Source organism: Mauremys reevesii, linkage group 7 (assembly GCF_016161935.1).
Source record: "Mauremys reevesii isolate NIE-2019 linkage group 7, ASM1616193v1, whole genome shotgun sequence".
Lineage (NCBI taxonomy): Eukaryota > Metazoa > Chordata > Testudines > Geoemydidae > Mauremys > Mauremys reevesii.
Genome location: NC_052629.1, coordinates 26016426 through 26039877, shown reverse-complemented (window position 1 = coordinate 26039877; position 23452 = coordinate 26016426). Strand labels below are relative to the sequence as shown.

Genomic DNA, 23452 nt, shown 5'->3' with positions numbered 1-23452 from the left:
GCCACAGTTTGTAACTGAGCTGAAGAGAATTTGGTGAGGATCTTTCACAGGGACAGCCTCCCTGAGGCGTAAATATTGACTGAAAATTATTAAAGCTCTAAAGGTGGGAAAAAAAGACAGTTAAGAATCTGATAAAGATCTACAGTTCACTAAACTTCAATGGGAATGGGAGTTTAGTAAAATGGTGACAGCTGAGGAAGGGCCCCACATCCAAAGTAGTACATTTCATAAGGAGAGTTACACTATGAGTTACTAGGTGAAATGTCATTGGAAAGAAAACTGTTCATAACAGCAATCAGGAAAGAACTATATTTGGAGTACAAGAGAGCAACAAGCTTAAATTGATAGGGTAGTGAGCAAGTCTGAAGGTCAGCAGCACTCTCTGAATCTCAAACAGTGATGCATTCAAAACTGAGGACAAAATATTAATGCATGTGCATGTGTGCGCAAACAAACAAAGAAGGAGGACACTTTGAGCAAGACTAAGAACAAACTGGAATCCTCTTCAGGTGTTTGTCAGCAGTTGGCACTTGTAAATGAAGTCAAGGCAATATTTCTGCTGTTAGAACTGAAATTGCAGAAAACTGCTCTATGGTTATGAAGGATGAATTCTAAACAATGTATTTCCCTATACTTTCTCTGCCATGCTTGTCTCTTGACATCAGTCCTACAATGCAAAGTACCCCATTTTCTGTCAGGAGTTAGTGCCAAATATTCTTGGATACTCTGAAGAAAATAATCAAATTTTTAACGTTGGTTGAGTAAAAGCACAGTTAAACAGAGAGAGCAATACATTTGTTTCACTAGATGAGTAAATAAAAGGGCTGTTAAAAGCAAGCATCGTCATGGGAACATATTGGTGGAGTTGTCTATAGGGACAGGGATATTTATGCCAACCAAACCCTGATGCAGACCTAAATTGGGACATTTGCTGGCTTGTGACTCTCTAATCCCTGGTGCAGTTCACATCACAACTCAGTTATGTGAGTGAATCTATGTGTACCGTGTTTGGCTTATTCAGGACTGAGGAATTAATCCATCAGGCTTGATTTGTGTGGGTTACACTAACAGGGCTTGGCCACAAACCAAGCCCTGAGGGCTAATTTGGAGGTTTGTGTTCCATCCTGCCAAAGCCTCAAGAATATTTCTACCTTATTTCTTAAGGTAGGTGTAAGTTTATGGCAGCATGTAGAGCACAGACACTGCATACCACCACTAGCTTGGGTATAAATAGCAGTGTAAACAGTGAGGCACAGCTTAGGTGAGTAAAGTGCCTACACACCTGAACCGTAGCATTCACAATTTTACAGGCTGGAGAAACTAAGACACAGAAAAGTAAGCAATTTACCTATGGGTACATAGAGTCAACAGCAAGTCTGTGAATAAAACCCATATATCCTACCCGGCTCGCTATGTACTATTTTAGCAGTGTAGTGTTCCACTGCTTCCCTGCTGCCGGACCGTTTCCCACCTGCCTCTTCCCACCCACAGAGCCTTTCCTCGCTGGAGTGAAAGGCTCTGTCAATGTGGAGCTGCCAAAGCCTTTCCCCATTGCCTCTCTGCTGCTGGAACCTTTCACTGCCACAGGTAGCTACATACCTCATTGTGCGTGGACACAGCCTGCCTTTCGCTGCAGTGTGTAGCTACACATACCCTATACACCACTGCAAGTGTTGGAGAGGGTAGATGAGATCTTAAATGTGGATGTTGGTGTCCTGACTCCCTCTCATCTTAAGCCTGCATCTCACTACCCCTGGAAGAACTACCATCTGATGGGATCTTGTTGGGCTCTGTGAGATCAGCTGTGGGGACAGTTCTGAAAAGGATTCTACAGTTTAGGCAGCTAGCTGGATTGGAATCCCCCACCAATGAATGAATGAACTCTGTATAAAACTGTGTGTGTCTAGCTAAGAACCTCATCAGATAACTGCTGGAGTTGATCGGCAGACTCCCATTGACTTCACTGGGTCTGGATCAAGTCCTAAGAAAACAAGTGATATCCTGGCAGTTTTTAAGGGACATAGTTTGGACAAACAAAATCTGTTAGTGTGTTGTCTATTTGGTAGGTAAAATATATTTTGGTTATTTTTACTTGACTCACCTGTGAATCTATATATAGTGCATATGTAGCAAAATCTGAAAATCCCACTCCCCTCCCAACAGCAGCATTTCCAGGAACAATGCCTGCATGGTAACAAGAGGAACAAAAATCTCATGGTACTCACCAACTTCTATCAGGAACCCACTCTCAATCCTTTTTACAAGACAAAGATTTGTCATGTCTGTAACATGATGAAAAAATCTCATTGGAATTAAGTGAAAGAAATGAGCCAGATGGCATGAGTGTGTCAGTATTTATACTCACTGAACTGGGAAGAGAGAGATAGACAGACTCTTTCTCCAGCACTCAACTGTGGAAGAGAATAAACTTTATTCCTATAACCTCCAATTTCTGTTGCACAGAGATATGCCTGTTGTAGGTGAGAGTGAATGTGAAATAAAATGCACAGCTGTGTTTGTCACTGTTGATTTACCTGAAGGAGATGACAATGCCATTTGCTTGTTCTTAATTATCCAATTAAGGTGAGTTTTAGGGAGAACTATTGGAAAGAACAGTACAAATACAAAATGAATTTTTTACCATTGGTCTTTTGATCTTCTCTTTTTCACAAGTTTATATCTTGCTGCCATAACACTTTTGCCATTTCTAATTTTTCTATTGGCTTCAACCAAACAAACCTTTGCTTTCCCATTTGGCACGTTTTTATTTTTTAACAAAAGGTTGGTTTGCTCATCAGGAGTGTTTTTGCCCAGGTAGCCTGAACTCTAATTTTAAATCAAGTCACATAAGTGTTATTAGGTGACTGAATCTTCCTCTTGCTTTCAGAGATCTAACAGGCAGTGTTTAAATTAAACAGCTACTGATGCTTCATGCTAAGCATTGAAAAGGGCAAATCTACTTCAATAACGTTTTTGTTCTTTCTCTTCCCTTTTTCCTGATTATTAAGGACACATAATGAAAAAACGAGATGTTTATTCTTTAGGGGGACATCTGCTCAGGTTGCTTAATACTCACTTGGAAGTGAAAAACTGTCTAGCATCACTGATAGTAGCTATGAAGCAAATTAAGATGTCCTATATAGAGGATTGAGAAGAATAAGCAGTGGATCTGGATGAATATCTAAGATGCAAAGATCCTATTTTCAGGCAAATGTCTTTCATATAGACTAATACTTACCTCTTATAAAACCCTCTTTATCTATAAAGTTCAATGAATTTTACAAATCTGGGTGTTCATTATTATTCTCATTTTACAGACAGGTGAAACTGAGGCACAGAAAAGTAAGCAACTTCCCTATGGTCTCTCAGAGTCAGCAGTATGTCTGGGAATAAAACTCAGCTTAAATTCCAGTTTATTAGCCCACATTGTCTCTAGAGATCAGGGCTGCCCAAAGGAGGGGGGGCAATTTGCCCCAGGCCCTGGGCCCTGCAGGGGCCCCCACAAGAGTTTTTCAGGGCCCCTGGAGTGGGGTCCTTCACTTGCTCTGGGGGCCCCAGAAAACTCTCGCGAGGCCCAGGCCCCCAGAGCTTCTTCCTCTCTGGGTCTTCGGCGGTAATTCGGCGGCGGAGGACCCCCGCCACGGGTCTTTGGGGCACTTCAGTGACGGGTCCTGTGGCGGAAGGACCCCCCGCCACCGAATTACTGCCAAAGTGGAGGCCCCCCGTGACCAAAGACCCCAGGTCCCCTGAATCCTCTGGGCGACCCTGCTCGAGAGAGTACTTTCAAAAAAGTGATGTAAAATTATCTCTTAATAGAACATTTTTTTTAGCATTTCCCCTGAGGTGTTAGCATGTCTTTAGGAAGGTCTGCATGTACAAAGTGAAAACATGCATATTTTTATTCTGCAACATTAAGCTGATGTATTTTCTTCCTTACTCTGGAAGGAAGCTAGCCAAGAAGCTGATTTGAGTACCAGCCTGTGGATAAGCTGGGCTGATTGAGAGCATAAACCCATCTTCAGTACAAAAGTATGAGACGTGTATCTTAATGTATGTGGGAACTTCTCTACGAGCACATCGTGCGTGCTATGTAGAAACTGAGTTGTAACTGGCAGAAAGCAATATTGTTGTAGAATTATCCAATAGTGTTAACATGGAAGTAGTACAGGAAATTCAATTGCATTTTGCAAACTTATAAGCTATTATTCGTGTTTGGCAATATACTCTGACAAGCACATATTAGTGAAAAATGAAACAAGATGTGAACAGTAAATTGCTAATGGAAACAAATCTTTTCAGCTCAGAAAGCTGTTCATGTTTAAAAATATATTGTAGTATTGAAGGCAAACAAATAGATAATGATGTGGAGAGTGTAAGATTGTTAGGTTTGTACAATTTCCAGTTCTCATAGCTCCCTTTGGCCTAGGAATGGATTAAGGGTAGAGATTGTTACTCTGTTTGTACTCATTTTAAATTTTGCTTCCAGACTGAGTAGCATAATTCACCATATAACTACAGAGATCATTTTATGGATAAATGTATTTTAGGGGAAGTTGTCTTGGTATGTTTCATATGTTTGTATTTTTAGGGAGCATTCTGCCCTTGGATCCGTCCACATCGCTCCTATTATAGCTACGTGCATTCATCCAGAGGAAATTTTGGTCTAATGTTCCTGTACTTGAGTGCAATGTTTTCTAAGAGAAACCTCCATTGTTTTGATTTCCTGAAATTGAGGGAGTTAAGGGTAGAAAGCTTCCACATTACTATCTGTGTTCAGAAATCTTAAAATATGGGACTTTGTACTACATAATAGTGCTATTTAGCACTTCTTGTTCTGATCCTGAATTTGGAAGTTAATTCAAATGAGTTTATTGAAAGTGAGTTACGATCAATATATTTTTTAATTTAAAAAAATCAAGATTGAAGTATTTGCTTACAATGGAAACACTTTCAAATGAATAAGGGTATAAAATAAGTTGTAAAAAAGATCATGTCTTCAAGAATCCTGGAATCATTCCCTATCTTCTATTTCTCAAGCATTAATCAAGCCTCCAGCTTATTGCTTGTTGGGAAATATAATAAATCTTTACATCCCCAAAGCCTTTAAATTATTCACTATGCTTACTTCTCTCTTTCTGAAGAGAGATTATCCTTTTAAATTTGAAATCTTCTATTAGTTGTGTCTGAAATGTTTGAAAGTACAAGTGTAGGTTCAGGCACTATTAATAGCCATGCCGCCAGCAAGCATAATAAAGGATGAGGTTGCATGAAAGCTATTCATTGCAAGGCATATTAACCCAGTCAGTTTCATTAATCATGCTCAAAACACAACATAGTGTAACAACAGTCCTGTTTTTATTTTTATTGAACATTGTAGTTTCATCCTCTTTTCTCATCTGGGAGTGGATGCAGAACCATAACTGTGAGGTTGCCGTTCCTACAGAAAGAGTATCCCTAAGCAGGATTTTCTGCAGTATGCTTAGAGTATGGTACTTCAGGTATGCAGGGAAATATTATACCTTAGACGTTTATCAAGAACAGAATTTAATTTGCTATATTACATCATTGACCCAAATATCCTGTATCAGTTCTGTATCTATGACCCAACTTGTTGATCACTGATGCAAGTATTCAGCCTGCTGTGATGGCTACCACCTGACAGGTCAGAGGAAAGTGACATACCTGATTATTTGCAGTGAAATATATGAATATGGGAATTCTTTCTTGACCCCTACAACTCTCCACTAGTTTTGCTTAAGCCCTTTTAGCAAGCATATTTACCAGTTTTTCCCCCCACAAAATCCATGGCCATCATGATAAAAATCATCTCTTTAGCAAACACAATGAGGGCAAAGTAAGCTTACTCAACATCTTTGGAACACATTGATATAATAGATTATTAAGCACTAAAACCTGAAAGAATTTTCTAAGGCACAGATGGATAATTTATTCAGTAAGAATAATACATTATAATAATTCTAGGTTAAAAAGGGAAGGAGATCAGTTTTATGCAGGCAAACAAAAATAAAATAGTTTAAATAGAAAAAAGAAAAAAATTGTCATGATATTGACTCAACTTCATTAATCCTCATTTACCTAGTTTTGGAATGTAATACTGTAGTGCACTTATATAATTTTTTTTCTTTATAATGAATAACACAGTTTGTACTGTTGGGGTGTATGTGTGTATGTCACATAAATTGTGGTATCCATGTGAGGAATTGTATTTATCATATGTCAGATGGCCTCTGCCTACTAGTAGCCAGGATTACTACTGGTCTTCCAAACTTCTAAACATTTTGAAACCAGCTGGCTATGATTGTTTCCTCTCTTTTCCCCACAAATATAGAAGAAGAAATATAAAATGCTAGAAGAAGATAGGTGGAATGATCTTAGAAGAGAGGAGGGTAACTACAGTTGAATTGCATTTGCAAAACAACTGTGTCAATTTACCAATTCAGACAATTTTTTTTTTACCCAAACTTTTTGATATGATGATTATGGAAAACAAAGTGTGTTTTATTCACCATCAAAATAAATAATTTGCCTAGTCCAGATGAATGGAGCAGGTAGAATTTTTCACAGCTGTTAAATATACTGGACCTAATAAGCCAAACCATTGGAGTACTTAGAGTCATAGATTATAAGGCCAAGAGGCCATCTAGTCTGACCTCCTGTATAACACAGGTCATAGACTTTCCAGGCAATAGTACTTTGCTAAATTAATTTCTGTCTGAATTAGTGCATCTTTTTTAGAAAAACATTCAATCGTGATGTAAAATCCATTATAGCCCTTGGGAAGCTGTTCCTCGCTGTTAAAAGAAAAAAAATGAGCTTTATTTCTAGTCTGAACTTGTCTAGCTTCTATTTCCAGCCATTCTCTCATTTTATACCTTTGTCTACTAGATTGAAGTGCCCTCTATTATGAAATTTCTCTTTCCCAAGTAGATACTTATAGACTGTGATCAAGTCACCCCTTTACCTTCTGTTTGTGAAGATGAATAGATTGAGGTCCTTGAGTAGCTCCCTATAAGTCATGTTTTCTAATCCTTTCATTCTTGTGGCTTTTCTCTGATTTATCAACATGCTTCTTGAATTGTAGACACCAGAACTGGACACACTATACCAGTAGCAATCACATCAGTGCCAAATACAGAGGTATGATAACCTTCATACTCCTTCTTAATATTCTTCTGTTTATACATTCAGGGATTGAATTAGGACTTTTGACCACAAGCGTGTCACTAGGAGCTCATATTTTTTCAAAGTCACTGCCTTACAGGATGGGGGGACTCTATCCTGGATGTTTGGTTTGCATTCATTGTTACTAGATGTACAATTTTAAATTTGACTATATTAAAACACACACCAAGCTTACCAAGCAATCCAGACCACTCTGCCTGTCGCCACTTCATTATTTACCACTCCCCCAATCATTGTATCATCTGTAAACTTTATCAGTGATTATTTTGTTTTCTCTCAGGTCACTGATAAAAATTTTCAAATCAATGTTCCACAGTGTTTTTAAGTCACAGAATCCCGATCTCTGACTTATAACTTTTACTAACACTGTTCCCACCTCTGTAGAGTTGCATTTATTTTTTGTTTTCCAGGCCATGTCTTCACTATGGGGATTGTAGTGGCATAGCCACGGTGCCATAGCTATGCTGGCATAACCCCATAGTATAGAGCAGGGATCTCAAACTCAAATCACCACGAGGACCACATGAGGACTAGTACATTGGCCCGAGGGCCGCATCACTGAAACCTTTTCATACAATGATACAGAAGTATAGTCAAAAATGAAAGAAAAAAAAAAGAAGAGTAATATAGTATGCTATTAAAAGTCAATGTATTAACTCTTTTAAAAACTGTAATGCGAAAAGTCAGTGCTAATTTTGACTGTCATTTCATTTTTGGCCACTTAGCTGGCAGTGTTTTGCATCAACCAGAGCATCAATATTAGGTTTGATGTCCTGAGATGAAACCAATCTTAGTGTTCCTTGCAAATGTTCATCAGTGAGCCTTGACCTTAACAGAGAGTTGTTAATCTTCATGGAAGAGAAAAACTGTTCACATATATATATGTACTTCCAAACATTGCCATTACCCTTGCGGAAGCAGAGGGAGCTGTCATGGGGTCTGATGGGCTAAATGCCATTGGCTATGAGCATGAGCTGAACCGCACAGAAGGCAGCTGGCAGCACGTTTCAGCTTCAGGTCATAGCCCAGAACAGCAAGGGGCTGGGACGTAGGTTTTGAACACCCCTCCCCCACCACTTGGGTCATCCCTCTGTTAGAACTTCCTTTGTGTGGAGTTGAGGTGCCTTCTCCTCCCACTGAGATCAGTGGGATCTCAGGGTACTTAGCACCTTTCAGAACAGGTTCTGATAGCACATGCATTGCAACAAAGCCCTGAAGCCAAGGGGAATGACAGGTATGATTAAAATCACGCCACAGATACCCAAATAAACAACCCCCTCTCCCAGACTGCTTCAAGTTAATCCCCGCTCTGGGTCTTCCTGTGCGTCCTGGCTCCTGTGTATCTCTGTTAGACTGTAAGATGTCTGAGGTCTTACCAAGCACATTGCTGGCACCTAATGAAAAGAGGGGTGTTACCATAGCCACAAGTGGTATCTAGTGACACTTCAGTACATGTCCCATCCCTGCCCTGCCTTTTCCCACCCCTTCCTTGCCCCCATTTTAACCCCTTCCCCAAAGTCTCTGCCCCAACTCTGCCTCCTCCCTGCCCCTATTACAACCTCTTCCCCAAATCGCTGCCCCGACCCCACCTCTTCCCTGCCTCCTCCCCTGAGTACACCGCATCCCCGCTCCTCCTCCCCCCTCCCTCTTGGAAAGTCCTAAGCACCGCCAAACAGCTGTTTGGCAGCAGGAAGTGCTGGGAGGTAGGCGGAGGAGCGGGGCCATGGCACGCTTGGGGGTGGCAATGGGGGGGTGAGGGGCAGAGGTGGGAGTCGGCACCATGGGCCGCGTATTTGAGACCCCTGGTATAGAGGCAGCCTGTAGTGGCAGAAGGAGGTTTTTTTATTGCTGTAGGATCTCCAGCTCCCTGAGTGACAGAAGCTAGTTTGAACCAAGAATTTATACATCGACCTAGCAGCGTGTACACTAGGGGTTAGGTTAGCATAGCTGTGGTGCTCAGGAGTGTGAATTTTTCACTGCAACTATGTCAATCTAAGTTTTAAGTATAGAATAGAACTTAGTATGTTTTTTTTTCAGTCTGAGATTAAGCATTTGTACATTTCAGCATTTTAGAAGTTCAGAGAGGACCATATGAAAGAGGGAGAAAAAACTTAAACTGCAAAATACCTCATCAAATGGAGTTTTCATTTGTGAAACGGTTGATAAGAAAGGTTATACTATCTCATGCGTCTAGCTGTTCAGTGATAACGTACCCCACCATGTCTAATAGCAAAGATAGGAAGCCTCAGCTCTGAAGATAGGCTGTCAATCTGTCTTCTCCTCATATGTTAAATACCCAGGGCTGCTTGCTTGAAAATGAAAGATTTATAGTTTTGTTTTAACTAGATTTCTGAGGAAATCAGAAACTTGTGATGAAATAAGAAAAACACCAGGATTTTACTGGAGACAGATGCTGTGATGTGTAAAAAGCCTTCAGGTAGGCTCTCTTGGTGTTGATTCATTTCCTTAAGTATATATTCACTTCATCACTACTAAACATTCATAGGCCAATTTCTGCAGGATTCTATGGAGTGTGTGGGCTTTAACTCCCATTAACACTAATGGGAGATGAGCATGCCCATTGAGAAGAAAATATACCCCTGTGTGTTCAATTATCTCTCACAGATACAAAACTTGGAGCAGGTATTAAATCAACACACAAACAAAATAAAACTAAGGCCTACATAAAATGCATTTGCGTACTGTTTATTTGGTAGGCATAACACCTCTCCCCTCATCAAAGTATTAGTTTATCTGTAGATTTATGGTTTTCTAATATTCACTATTTCCTGGAGAACTGCGCTTGAATAATGCATTGTTAGAATGTGTCAGCAGAACAAGTACTTTAGAGGAGGATAAAATAGCAATTCATTGCCAAATGTGTAATAACTACATCAGTCAGGGAGGTATGAGAGTGCCAGTTAGGGATATTCTAGCTTTTGCAAAATGATGTAAGTTAGGTACATCAAACAGTGCATTTTTATGTAAAACTTGAGAAATATGCAAATGAACACTCCCTATACAGAAAGAAGTACAATACCTGTCTGATCATAACCATCTGGAAAAAAAAATGTGACTCCTCAGACATGTTTTGTCATTCTAATGGTCCGTCGGACCAGATTTATTTATAATACCTTTATAGCCTGTAAATCATAAGAGAACTGTTCTTCCTACTATAAGTTGTTATACAGGAAATGCATTGCTACTCTAGCTACTGTTTTCAGATTGATGATTGGTGAGCATATAAGTGTCTGGGTGTTTTTTTTAAAAAACACTTTATCTGGAAAAACTTTTTTTTCTGCTTTAAAAACAGTGTACTTAAAAGCAGAAATAATATAGACAGGTCTGGGGACAAATTCTTATTTTCTATCGCAACAAAATACTCGTATATAAAGGAAACAAACAACACAAAAATGATAAAAATTACTGACTGGTGGGCATATTTAAAAACTTCATTTTGATTATAGTGGTATCACTGATTGTCTATAGTTCCTATAATTAAAATGGGCAATGCAGTTAAGAATATCTCTAAATCTGATATGAACTTTTTAAGTGCACCCAGTGTACATCAAAAATATCAGGATGCATGTCTTTATTTTTAGCAATTCTGAGACTATAGGTCAGACTCCCTAATGGGATCAAGATGATTTTTTTTTCTGATTTTTTTGAATTTCATCTACTATCCACTAGACGCCACTGTGCTTCAGTTAGTTACCTTAATTAACACGTCTGTATCAGTTTCCTTGTCTATAAAATGGGGTTAACAGTTACAGCTTAGCCAATAATTCACAGTGAATAATTTATTCAATGAAATATACCTCTTTCTGTTGTAGGGATTTTCTCAAATTACTTCGCTAACTGAAATTATTTGCTGAATACTTTTGCCAATTTATTTTGTCTTATGGCCCATTCACAAACAGCTCCTTGGGAGTAACAATATTGGAAACGTTGCTTAGTTTTGACTGAGTATATAGGCCCCAGTTTTTGTCTTTCAACCGCATCGGTGTAATACCACTCTTAGAGTCAGGTTTGCAGTGCAAATAGTCATGCTTTAGTTCAAAATTCCTTTTCTGGATAGTCTCTAATATTTGACTAAAATTCTCTGCAAATATCTCTGCCAAGAAACTCATTGACTAGAATATTCATAGGAAGCAAATGCACAAGCATGGTCAAAGTCTGGTATTCATTTGAGCAAATACTTGTGGTAACATTCTGAGGAATTTGCTTTGCTCTGGTAATGATGATTACTTATATGTGGAGTCATTATCACAAATGCTATATATTTGCCCGTTTTTATCTACAGTAAATGTATTTACTCCCATTTTATCTGTTTCAAAACTGAGACACACGATTTGAGGCTTGCTGGGGATCACATCACATGGATTCAGCCTGGGATTGGCAGTCTGGATACCTTCAGTTCTATTTCTGTAACTGATAGCAAAAACATTTGCTTGTTACATTGGGTGCCACAGGTATGAACTGTCCACTGGAACTAGCCACATGCGCAAAAGTAATACAATACATCTTTATCATCAGTTGTCACCTTCAGATTACAAAACTATTTCAGCACAGTTGTGTTATGGATTTGAAGCTCCGTCTGTCTCTCCTACCAGATTTGCAGAATTTTCAATACCCAAGCTAAGGATGATCACTCGGAAATGGTGAGAGCAAAAGTTGGAAAATTGCAGGAGGACGCTAGTGATGATGTTAATGGTTATGTATGCTGTTGGACTTTAAGGTTGATGGCCAAGATGAAAGTTATGTTATCAATACGTTGATTCTGCAGTTTATTAAACCAACTGGCCTTTTTACAAGAGAGCAGGTGTTGTAACTAGTAGATATCCTCTGAAGCTGTCTTTTTAAACTCTGTTACCATGCTTCTTTAAAGGAATTTAATATTGCATTCTTACTCTGAGCTCATATACTGTAGTAAAGTCCTTCTAGCAGTGGCACCAGGGAGTTTCCCCACCCACCATATAGAAAATGGGGAAGGAAGAGATGGCAGCGAACAGTGACAAAAGCAGACATGCCTACATAGTGCTTGATCTTGTGCTCACTGAAGTCAATGGTACAGCTCCCACTGACTTTTTAATGGTGCATGATCGAGGACTTGGAGAGTGATTTAACACTCCTGCTACCACTTACAGTAGTAACCTAAACACCCTGGTAGTATACGTTCTCCCACACACACCTTTTGAGAAGCAGCAGCTCCAGAGAAATATACATAGGAGAAGAGACTCACTCATGCACTCTCAAATATCAACTGGCCTCAACTCTTGTCAGCTGCTGGATTTATTTTTAAATCACTTAAAAGTTACTTTTCTATCCCATTCTTACCTTTTAAGTTAAGGAAGGGACATTACCAGACTTTGACTGCAATACTAACCACACTTCAAATATTTCTACCAGCTTGAGAGAGATTACTGATAGCAGCAGAATTCCCCATTTAAAGCGTGGAGTGTCATTCTCAAATAGGTAGAATATTCCAAAAGAAAATAGTTTTAAAGTGTGACCACTGTATGATAACTGAAAAGAGTTAGTAAAAATTACTGACTGGTGGAGATGTCCATAGAACTCAGGACCACTTGGTGTAGTCATTAGAAAGGATAAGTCACCATTCACTAGATCAACTACTATAATTTCTTCCTCCTCCTTGTCAATAATTTGCAACCACCCCACCTTTCATTTCTAGCAAAATAATTAGTAATAATAATGATCACAAGATTGTGGCAGTTTTGTGGAAATGTCAAGAACTTGAAAACAAGCACATTTCACTGAAAAATGTTTTGCAGTGAGTATTTCAACCACCTCTGATTCAAAGGTATGTGCGTCACATAAGCACCCAAAAAGTTCAGATGCTTATTCAAATTCTGTCTTGATTTGGAAATCTCATGAGAACAGGCTGCTTCTCACAATTTTCTATTATTTCCTGCTTTTGCTCTGGAAGGGAAAACCATCTCTCTTGTGATATTTCAGGACCTCTCTCTTTTCAGTTTTGGCCAGACTTTAAAAATGCAAAGGTGCATCACCATGGAAAAATAATGGGTAGGGTGAGGAGCAATTAACGGATTTGTTTTTAAAATTCAGAAGTTTTTGGTTTGGGCTTACTACATCAATATCAAATTTTGTGACTGTCACACATGCGCTGCTTTTGTACACGTACAAAAATATTGCAATTATAATGAAATACTTGTCATTTAAAAGTAGATGGATGACACTGCCATCAATTCATTAAAATATAAAAATATAAAGAATCATTATGAATTGATACATCTGAGCCCGATGCATCTGCTTTTTTGGGGGGTCAGATATTCAATGCTACTAATTTCTCACTTTAGTCAAAACAGAGGAAATATATAAGCATTTGCAGGTGGTGAAAATGCTGCAAGCTCTAGTTAAAGACATATCTTATTGAGACTTCTGCTCTGTTTATTGAAAGCAGAAGATACTCAAAAGGGTAAACTTTTAAATTTATTCAAATCCATGACTACATCTGACACAAAATGTACTTTTCAAACACAATTTCAGCAGATTTCACTGTAGATATCCTTTCTCTCTGCTGATGCACTCGTTAGTCACACAGTCTTTCTATCACTCGTTACACATTGCAGTGGCTGGTGGTGCCATTTATTCTAATTGACTTCATTGAACTATTGGCAAAGGAATATCACTTCTTGGTAACAGAGTAAGGGAAGCACAGCAATTATCTTTATTACTGAAGCACTAAATATCTTCTAATAAACAGAAAGGGTGTTTACTGATGAGCAGTTGGTTTTCATTTTCCTGTCAAACACCCACAAATTTTACCATCCGCCTAATGACATTGGCATTAATGATTGATATTGAAGGCAAAACCATTTCTAACTGGTGCAGGATGTTTCATATTTAACATTGTACAGCTCACATTATCTAATTGTACTTGAAAGATGACTCCTTTCTGCCTCAACATTCAAACTCTTTAGAACATCGGACCAGCCTGATGTGTGACAAGCAGTATTTAAATGAAGTATGATCTTATAATTTATTTAGGTCACAGTGCAGTTAATTATTAATGAGGCAATACTGATTTGAAGAGGAGTTCTGAAGGACTCATTCACTTTGTTTCAGATGCTTGAAATTCATAACTGTCTCCAGGGCCCTGCATTTATAATGAGCTATTCCTTCCGGTACATTAATAACATCAAATGGTAAAGGGGAGTGTGGGAAATTAAAGAAAAGTGTAAAAAACAAACAAACCATATTTCTTATTGAAGACACAGATCTGTGTAACGTTACATTCATTTAGCAGATATCATCATGCATATTCTTCTGGTTTGCTAAAATGTGTATTGAAATTATCAAAGATATGTTCTGTAATGTTTGGTTGTATGTTGGATGATATTATTATTTACATTAATGTCAACACAACATCAAGTTATGCACATGGATCAACAAACCAACCTGCTGGATAGATGACTCTCATTCAGACAGTTCAGGCAGTGCATGTGCTAGTGTTAGGGTTTCAGCTGGACAATATTGGAAGGAGAACAAAACCTTTCCCAGCTTAACATCCACTAATACTAAGTCACTTGCTACCTGTTGACCAAGTAGAGAACTGCTAGAAATAACAAGGACCGACCTAAATGCTCTCAGAGATTACCGATCGAATATGTAAGGAAACAACACAGATCTTCATGGTCAGGTTATTTAGTAGGTGTCAAAGAAATAGATTTCTCTGTTAGTACCAACTAGCACGGAATCCAGTGTGAAAAATCCAGTATTTTATCTATGACTCAATTTCTCAATGCAAGAGGAAAAAACATATACTGTTCATATAACATTCATTTTTATTAGAAAGAAATTGAGTACCTTAGTAAGTTGTTTGGTCAATGAATACCCCAACTCCAATGATTTTGTACTAAAAAAATAACAATATTAAAGCAATGCAGAATATTTTGGCAGTAGTGCGATATATCCAATTTAAAGTACTGGATAAAAATTAGTAGCTGAGTTACGAAGGATATGTATAGAATAGTATATTTTTCGCAGTTTTCAATGTCATTCAGTATACTTTAAATACAATTAATCAGTATCTTAATAACACAACGTACCATGATGCATGCTGAGGTAATTATCTGTTTAACTTCTCCAGCTGTCCAGTACAGATGTCGCTAATGGAGTCTGTGTCAAAATGAATTCTTTACTGTCTGCATGAGGTGGGTAGTTTCAAAATGAAATCAAATGCTCACAATATATTTTACACTGTACTAAAAGTTGACTCAGTTACTGAAAGACCAGTTGCTCCAGGAAACAATATTAATCTGTTATGGTTTATAAACTGCTACACAACATGCATTATAGATAGAGCAGTAAGCGCTGAGGAAAGCCAAAAATGTGGAACTCAATAAATAATACAAAATATTAGTTCTTTAAGTTGATTTATAAGAATCAAGAAGGCCCTGATGTCAAGCATTACTGATGTGAAGACTAGGGTATGCAAAAATTATTAGCTAGACAGTCTGGGGGTATGTCTAGACTACCCGCCATATCGGTGGGTAGCGATTGATTTCTCGGGGATCGATATATTGCGTCTAGATGAGATACGATATATCGATCCCCGAAAGCGCTCCCGTCGACTCCGGAACTCCACCAGCGTGAACGGCGGTAGCGGAGTCAACAGAAGGAGCCGGGCTTAGTGTGCAGAATAGACATACCTAAACATGCATAAATTTGCTCACTTGTTGCTTATCAATACTGGGAAACTGCCAAAAAATATTGCCACCTCAAGCATTTTTGTTCTTCCATTTCTAATCCAAATATAATTATTCTTCATCCTCAAATGTACTAGTGCCTGGGAGGGGAAAACCAACTGTGAGTGTGTGTGTCTCCAAGACATTCAAGCGTGAGTAGTGATTTTGGGCATCAGTTTAAAGATAGCTCAGGTTGTGCACACAAACTGTTCAGTGCTTTCTGAAAATCAGGAACTCCTGTCCACTAAAAATCAGGCCCCTTTAAAGTCTTTAAAGCTACCCCAAAATCACAGGTCACTTTTAAAAATCTTGGTCATTATTTCCAAAACTGTTTTTAAACAACTATACTTAAACATATCTTTTAAAATGTATAAAATTATAAAATATTTCAGTATAAATATTTTTATAATTCTGGAAATATATGTGTTGATGTGACAAGGGTCTTGAAATAATCTCCATCCCAGAGAACTCTAAAAAGCCATTGCTTTCTGTTTTTCCTCTCACACACTACTTGTCTTTGACTGCACACAACAGAAAGGATGTGTAATGCTTACACACTCTGTTCATGAAGTTGTCTTGTCTCAGTTTCTTTCTTTTGTGTCCAATGTACTGGCCTCTGATCTGCCATAGTCCTGGAATGTCTACACTAGCATCAGCTAGGCTATTCCATCTTAAGCTCTTATTCTATTTAGGTTGCTACACAGCACCCCTCTCTGAGTTATCTAAGCATCTTCCAGAATTAGGGCATTTAAAAAGTAATGTTCAACAAATGTGATTTCTCCCCCCACCCCATTCCATACTTGCCTGGGGGGAAAGTGTTTGGTTTCTTTTATTTTTAAAGTAAGCTAATATATAGTATGTATTGTTATTAGACAAAGTGAAGACAAAGAAGTATACTGGGTATTTGGACTGTTGCTGCTGCACCAAAAATCAAAGCTATTCATATTTATTCATACACATAGAAAAAACCACTAATACATCTGGCCCTGTTCAATGTCAGCCTTCCCTCATCCTTTCTAATCTTAAATGCAGAGAAAACCTTCTGTTTGTGGAATTTGCAGGTGAGCTATTGAACATGTGATCCACAGAGAAATCTCTTGCAGTGGTTTCATACATGCATGTCTCAGTATTAAGCATGATCTCTGTCACCACTTTTTTGTTCCCTCTAAGTGCTGTAATTTCATGATTTTACCCAGAAGTCTTTTATGTAAATAGTTGCAATAGCTGTGTGTCTAATGGCACTTATATAAGTGTCAGGCCATTGAATCTATGTCAACAGTGGGAAATGATGCCTCTCAGTATGCTTTAAGTCTAATTAGGAATTTTCCGTTGATCACGTATAGCCATAAAGAAAGCTGCTCTATTCTTACAGCCACTGATGGGATGAATTTTGAATGGATGGATAAGGCTCTTCTAGGGTCTCTGGTTTTCCCAAGGTGGCTCAGTGGTGACCGAATTAAAATTCTTTGGGTGACCTTAACTTTGGCTCTGTATACAATGTGTGTATATTTTATTCATGTTTTGGGTAAAATGGAGTCTTAGGCAGGCAGGTAATGTTTACTTAGAATTTTCTTTGAAGAGTTTTTAACAGAAGTGAGTGAGGAACTCTGTCAGTCTTCATTAGCCTTAACTGAGACAGAGTATTTCTGCTTGGGGATGAGATGCTGAGTCAAACTACGTAATATTCTGAATGATATAGATTATAAACTCTAAATAGTGGTGATAAGAGCTTGATATTGTTTATCATCTGTCATATGCAGTGCATTGATGTAAATAGGGTGACCAAATAGCAAATGTGAAAAATCGGGACAGAAGATGGGGATAATAGGCACCTATGTAAGGAAAAGCCCCAAATATCAGGACTGTCCCTATAAAATCAGGACATCTGGTCACCCTAGATGTAAATGGCACTGTACAACATGTGTACCAAACAAAACAGGGTCCTGACCCACACTGCTTACAGCCTAAAGGCAAAAGGTGTGTAATACAGCACAATACAGTGATATGTGTTGACCTGAATTTTATGAGTTAGTTGTTATGGCTTGCCACTGATCACATCCGACCAGAAGATTTATAGGTTCTTGTCCAATTCAGACTACAGGATCCAAGAACTCAGAGAGTTCTATATCGGGAGAAGACTCTCGGGTGCTTGGCAAAAACACTTACACTGAGGACAATACCAAATTGATAAAAACTTTGAGACTAACAAAAGAATAATAAATGCTATGAAACTTATAACTGCAAAACAGTAAGAAGAATTCCAGAACTCATGATGGTAACATTTATATTATAAGTACCTTAACCTAACATACTCACACCTTTTCTTGAGGACCTGGTAATAGGAGGTGAAGAACTTCTTCCTGGCATGCCCGATAACATGATGGTACTGGCTTCCCCAATAGTTAGGAATGTTGAGTAGTTACACTATACTACACAAGCCTGATAGAAGATAATCTATAAAATACAGGAGAACAAAGAAAAAGAAAGAGGTAAAGACTAAAAGAGTGCTCCAGACTCTTCCTTACAAGGTATTTTATAGGATCCTGACACTGTGTAATTCAGGCCCAACCTATTATACCCAAATCTTATTTCCATGCCTTAAGAAATTTCTGGGTACCCTTATATGATAGGTTAGTGGATGATGACACTTACTCTCTCTATATTAATAAGGATTATCTCACTCCAAAAGCTACTTGCTCTCTTGAAGACTTCCAGGTTGTGGTATTCCCTGTGGTTACCAACCGGTTGCAGACGCCAGATAAACCCGTTCAGTGTTGTGTATAGTTCCTCCCTTTGGTTCCCCAAAGTTCAGGGACCATTCCTATCTGTGCCAAAGGTTACCAGCTTTTATGCTGACTTACTCTTAACTGATTATACTTTTAGCTATTTAGCAGATCTTACTGGATACAGGTCGGTAGGCTTCTTGAATTTCAGCAAAACTTATTCTATGTATAATTATTAGGAAACACATATCATATGCCTAACACATCCTAAATTCATAGGAATTAATACTGATAAAATATAAGAATAAAATGGATTAATTCAGAAAGAGAAACGTATTATTTGATACGGCTGGCTGGATTAGAAAATATAATAGCTAGCAAAATAATCCTATGGGCTAAATATGGCATTAGGATAGAATGTTTCACCCCACGGAGAGTTTCTGTTGTGTATATAGCATTGATTGATGTATAGACAATGTAGGAAACAGGTGCAATTTACACACACACACTCTCTCTCTCTCTCCCTCCCTTCCCCGCCCCCTGCTGGCATAGCTGCAGTGGAGGAGGCATTCAACTTGAGAGAGGGCAGACAGAGGTGCTATCTCTGTCCTTCCTAGGATTGCACAAGGGAAGGAAAATTCACACTGAACTATATAGGAGCCCTGCCAGGGCAGGCTTTCCAAGAGGGCAAAAAAAGAAAGAGGTGTTGAATCAATGCATCTCCCAGATAGTCTTATATTATAACTTCTCCAGCAGTCTCCACCCACATTTGGCTCCAGACATCTTGGCAGAACTAGAGATTGTAGGTGGTTCCTGCTACTTGCCGTCCCCTTCCCAACCTGCATCTCTGGTTTCAGGTGAACTTTCTGCTGTCATGGACCCAAATCCTGATTGTGAATAGGCAAGTTATAAATATTGATATATACAATAGTCATATTTAATAAGCTGCTTCTGCTTTGAGTGATGTTACTGGTTCAGCATTGTTCCCCATTTTAAATGTAGGTAATATTTCTGAAACTAGTAGAATCTTTGAAAGCATTTAAAATCTGACCCCTGAATACATAAAACAAACCACATGTGGAGATGAGATCCCTGTGATATTTTACAAAGCCATATAAGTTAAATTATGCACACCTCTTTCCCTCTCCCTACTGAACAAATTTTCCATGGGATGTACTCTAACATTCCAAAGCAGATTTAAAGACTCCAAGGACTAATTGGATAAGGTACTAGCTATCTAAGGTTGGCTCCCATTACTGTACTATAGGAACTCCTCACAATCCTTAATTAATTTATTCCCACAACACCCCTCTGAGGGGACTGAGGCACAAAGAGAATAAATCTGAGCTAGGAATTAAACCCAGTTCTCCCGATTCCCAGACTAGCAGTTTAACCACTGAACCATCCTTTTTCTTTTCTGACCTTTCCCCAGAAGACAAGTACATTTCTTCTTCATAGCTACTCCTCTGTAGAACAGAAGTCTTCCTCCATGACTGAACTACATACTGTACTGCAGTCTCTAATCAACTGCAACTTTCTTTGGTCAAATGCATTTTACCAGATGTTCTAACCTCTTAAAGTACAGCTAGAAAATAACATACATGACTATAACAAACTGCAACAGTCTATCCAGTATTTTAACCTTTTAGAATATATGTAATGTCTGTGAATATTAAAATAAAATAGGGCTCAACTCTCAACTATACTAATCTCACGCTGTCCGCAACTAATGGGGGTGAGAGAGGAAAAGATGCCCCTAAGCAACCTTTCTGCCTGCCTCAATCCTTGGGCCCCCAGGGCAAGTTAAAGCAGCTGTAGGACTGCTGTAACCTGTACCAGCTTCAAATAACTCCTAAGGGCATTACACTGACAAGAGTGGGAGCGTAGTGGGCTCCAGCCCACAATTGACATGGCTGTTATGCCAGGGAATGGGCAGGAGGGTGTGACATAGAGCCAGCTCTGCCTATTTGGGCCAGGTTTAAAGTCCCTTTTTGGCACTACAGTATTGCAAAGGCAGGATCCAGCCCATATAATTTTACCTGGCTGGGAATACATGTAGCAGATCAATTAGATTATAATGACTCCAGCTCAAAAGATGAATGTCAAAGAAAAAAATGTTATCACCCTTTACTCCTCCTTTTTGATTGATAATTGTCTTAATTCCCTCCCCTGCCACCAAAGAGTAGTTAATTACTGATAATCTTTATAGTAGAAATATGAGAATTATTTTTCATTAAAGGACCTGGCGCAGAGGACTGGAGTGAGATAACAACATCACACCAGTCTGAAGCCTAAACTGCAGTTTGTCTATCCCTTAAGTGAAAGACAAAACTACTTTGACCTAAACTTCACCCATTTCTATAGCACCTGTACTTGTGCAGATCTACCAGGTGCATTATGCATACATTGTCTGAACAACCTATATAAGTCCAATGTGGCAAAGACACAATATGAGGATAAAAAGTAACTATTCAAATAGAGAGCTTAAAATGTTGTGGGATTCATTTATTTAGTGTAAATGTATGTATGGCCCCCATTTCATGATGATTTCTGATGTAAATAACTTTCAACAGAGAAAGTGATAGGGCACAAGATTTGAGTAGAAGATAGGTAGATTTTGAGAGTGAAATGAGTGACATTTGAGAAGTATGTCTAGGTACCAAGCTTTGAATGATCATTGGTCTGTTCCATCAAGGTCAGAAGATCCTTAACCCAGAAGCCGGAGTATGTGGGGGAAGGTAACTTTAGTAGGAAGTTAGATTTCACTGGATTTTTCTGAGTAATAAATATGATTCTGTCCAATTAAAATTTAAAATAAAAGATTATGCACAACTATAGTGGATAGTGTATAACACACAAAGTAGATGCCATCTTCACCTCCACCCACTGTAATGTTCTTGCCAATATTGTCAGCAGCCCCCGCAGATTTGCTCTGAGAATCACTGACAATTAGTAAAGTATAAAGCTGCTGCCACTACTAACAACTTGTCTGAATATCTTGTTAAAAAATGCAAAGTGAAAAAAACTCTTTGTTGAGCCATCTTAGTGGACAAGCTACATTATAATATCTCTCCTTCTAGCACTGTTGTAATAATTGGGCCTACCTCGACACTGAGTAATTAAAAGTTTATAAAATGTTCTAATAATCTATAATAAATATTAATGGAGAAAGGTGCAAAAGGGAGACAAGAGGACTGGGTTAGCCTGCTGATGTACCTCAAGGAGTATAATGATATCATGTTTGGTAAACTAGAGGAGTGTGGGACTGGAAATCAATGAATTACAACTGGTGTGTCAAAAATTAGGCCTAACTGGTGAGCAGAATGAAAGAATGGACTATTCCATCCATTGCTCTCTTTTGGGGTCATTAAATTTAGGGGCTGGCTGGGATACAGGTGAACTGAAAAGAGTGAGTTTTATCATCACGACTGCCACCTCCACAGTCTCCTGGGACCCTGGGATCCACTGTAACACAATTGGCCTTCATTGTCCTGGTCCTGAGAGATGTCCCAACCAGATTAGGCCTACAAGGGGGACCCAGAAGACGTTACCAATTCCAGGGGTTCCAGCTGAATCTTGAATACCGCCTGAGACATGAGATTTTGATTCTTGCTGTCACCTTTCTTCCCTACTACCCCATTCCTTCTCCTTACCCTAACTGATTTCTTCTCTTTCCCTCTCTCTCTCTTTTTGTCTTCTATTTCATAAGAATCTGGCTTAGGATGCCAAGAGTATTTTTTTTCCACAATGCTGCCCTGTGAGCCTGTGACCTGAGAGGCAGCTAAAAGCAGTGCCCTAAACAGCCCAGGCACAAGTCTTGGAGTGGCTGATTTGACTGTAAACTGTGCCCATGTTTCTTTAGCAGTAAGGTTGTAAGTAAGGGTCAGCACCAGGAACAGAACAGTGTATTTTCTCTCATTGTTCTTTTCTCTCCCCTTTGAGTGTGTCTTGTTTTGTCTTCTAGGAAACAGTCTTGGACTTTAACCACAGCAACAGCCTATCTCAACTAACTTCCTCCTCCCCCACTCCAAAAGAACAGTTATTACCATCTTTAATACCATCTAAAAAAATAGCAAAAATATTTTTTCCCTTATAAAAATTCTACAGCTAAAGTGGGAAAGGGAATTAAGCATATTGTTAAAACAAAAGCCTTACTTAATCCTTGCATTTCAAATGCATACACTTTTATTTTTTCTTTTTCTGTATCTTTTTAATGAAAGGTTAAAAAAGATTTTTAACCATGTGGTTGCCATGGCACTAAGCAGGCTGAGGTTTCTGTATGTAAACCCTGAATCGTGTTTAACTCTTTAGTGTTGAATAGTTACTGGGTCATGTTAACAGCTTTCACTCTCTGGGCCCACGTATGCCATTGAAATTAATATAACAGCTACAATCCCAATCAGTACAAAGGTTGAAAGGGAAAAAAATATGTTTACCTTTCAAACAAAACCCAATGTGTACCATTAGAAAGCTGACAAGATAACTACCACACATGGAGATGTGGGTTAATGGCTGGAGGCTCTAACATATACTTACCAGGAGTATAGAAGAATTTTTGGTGGTGTTGAATATATTTGATATTTCCAATGGAAAGGTCCTCTCATCCCTTCTCATAACTTTCTCCCAGTGTATCCTTTCCATTTCCCCCATTTTACAGGATGTATCGTATCATCCAAAATGTTTGAGAGCAACTGATTGAGTATATTTTGTCCTCATTCCAGAGTGGGGCCATACTATTTAGGTAATATCAATTTCTGAGATGAAATTTTAACATGAGTTAGGAAAGACACTTTTAGG

At 38.6% G+C, this 23452-nt stretch overlaps 1 long non-coding RNA gene across 3 annotated transcripts in view; it reads left to right on the top strand.

Moving 5' to 3' along the window:
• Positions 1–23452, top strand: part of LOC120369485 — a 139842-nt gene that overhangs the window by 79337 nt on the left and 37053 nt on the right. For all 3 annotated transcript variants that reach the window (XR_005583180.1, XR_005583181.1, XR_005583179.1), the window contains exon 3: positions 15335–15398. This is a non-coding gene — a long non-coding RNA (uncharacterized LOC120369485). The remainder of the gene's footprint in view (positions 1–15334; positions 15399–23452) is intronic.